The sequence below is a fragment of the Arachis ipaensis genome, chromosome B05 (genome assembly GCF_000816755.2).
Source record: "Arachis ipaensis cultivar K30076 chromosome B05, Araip1.1, whole genome shotgun sequence".
In the NCBI taxonomy this organism is placed as follows: Eukaryota; Viridiplantae; Streptophyta; class Magnoliopsida; order Fabales; family Fabaceae; genus Arachis; species Arachis ipaensis.
Genome location: NC_029789.2, coordinates 134,344,447 through 134,346,780, shown reverse-complemented (window position 1 = coordinate 134,346,780; position 2,334 = coordinate 134,344,447).

Genomic DNA, 2,334 nt, shown 5'->3' with positions numbered 1-2,334 from the left:
CATCTAAGAACCATCACCTCCTGCACCAGTTGGGGCCAAACCTAGTCCTCCACCATCACTACCTCTTGCATAAACAGGTGCGAAACCTAGTCCTCCTCCATCTCCCCCAACTCCAGCTGGTGCCAAACCTGATACTCGCCCTCCGCCACCTCCGAAGGGTGGTACACCTCCTCCTCACCCACCTCCAATCAGGGCTAGCAAACCAAAAACTATGGAGAACGTTGAAGTTGGCGCAAGTGAAGTTGATGCTCCTAAAGCCAAGCTAAAGCCATTTTTCTGGGATAAGGTTCAAGCTGTAAGACCCAAGAAATTAGTAACTGATTAGCCAGTAAGTTAATTATGAAACTAAAGAATTAGAAAATAAAATTTTATAGTTTAATGTGATAGAGCTAATTAACATAAGAATTTCGACACTAATTTTAAAGAGTTTGGCCCACGATTGGGTCAAACTGGGCCCGTATTGGGCTCAAGGCCCAATCCAATTCAATGACATAAAAGAGCTTCAGCTCTTCTTCTCTCCTCTAGATGAAACCAACGCAGAAAGCTTGCATGAGGGAGGAGGATGGAGACCGGAGACCAAACCCTCACTCAATAATTCAACCTCATATAACTTTTGATCTGGAGCTCCGATCGCTGCACTTTTTATGGCCACGCGACCGCAACGTCGAACTCTACAAAGCCCAGTGGTCAATTTGGTAAGGAATCCATGTTTTCTTTTTCAATTTTCTCTTCCCCAATTTTGAAACCCAATGTGAAATTAAGTTGAATTTTGCATGATTTTGGTGTTTAGATTCGAGTTAACCTGCAAGTATTGTCGGGTTTAGCTTGTTTGAGCTATGGGTCAGGTAAGAACCCTCCAACCTTTTGTGAGATGTTGATTTAGTGAACTCTATATTGATTATAGTGATAATTGTGATGTTAGATTGATATTGGTTATCGGTTGGAGTTAATTTGAGAAAGTAGAAGCTAGAGGATTAGCTTTGGAGGTTGGGTATCGTTGGTGAGGGGGCTGGAGTTGTCGAGCTTGTGGTTCGAAAATGCTTGAGGTGTCAATCAACTCTTGATTCGCTTGACTAAATCAACCACTAAACTAAAGTTGCTCAATCCTTCAATCCCTGTGGGATCGACCTCACTCCCGTGAGTTATTATTACTTGATGCGACCCGGTGCACTTGCCGGTTAGATTTGTGTGTTTTGGGAGAAATTTATTTTTCCACCAAAATACTCATCAATTTTTTGGCGCCGTTGCCGGGGATTGATTAGATTGACAATGATTAAGTGAGGTGGTGATTTAGATCTAGCATTTTTATTTTCTGTTCCTTTAATTTTCAATTAACCCACTAACTGTTTGAATTTTTGCCTAAGCTATCTAATATTTCACTTCAGCCATGGATTGAAGTATTATTGCTTTTCTGGTATTGTGTGATTCTTGTGTTTTGATTGTATGTCAGATACAAGAAGAGAGATCCCTACCTTTCATGAAACTGACGAAAGAATCCTCCGAAGGCTAAGAAGAGAAGCAAGAGAAAAAAATGTTGCTGGAGAGGAAGAATCAGATGAAGAATATCATGAATTGGAGGAACACTCAACAAATCCAACAAATCCACCAGTGAGAATGGCCAACAACAATGGTCAACCCCAGAGGAGAGTCTTGGCTTCCTATACCTTTGCAAATGCTAGACATTGTGGAAGCAGCATTCTCACCCCTAATGTCAATACAAATAACTTTGAATTAAAGCCACAACTCATCACTTTAGTCCAAAACAATTGCTCTTTTGGGGGAGGACCTTTAGAGGATCCAAATCAACATCTATCTACCTTCTTAAGGATTTGTGACACTGTCAAGTCCAATGGTGTGAATCCTGAAACTTACAAGCTTCTGCTGTTCCCGTTCTCATTAAGGGACAAGGCCGCACAATGGCTTGAAACTTTTCCCCAAGGAAGCATCACTAGTTGGGATGACTTGATAACTAAGAGCTTGCAAGTTGCAACAGTGAATACAAGCCAACCATCAACTAAATGGGGGCAAAATGAAGAAAACCAAGAAGATCAGCAGCAGGAGCAACCTCAATATGTGCATAACCAAAGCTCCGGCCAAAATAAAGTCTATGGTGACACCCACAATCCATCCTGGAAGAACCATCCAAATCTCAGATGGGGAGATAACCACACCCACAGCCAGCAACCGTGGCAGAAAAACTCAAACCAAAACAACTCAAGAAACACAACTTACTCAAACCACAACCAGCAAAACACTAATAATAATCAATACAAGAAACCACAAAATACATATCAACCACCCCACCACAATCCACAAACTCATCAAAATAGCATT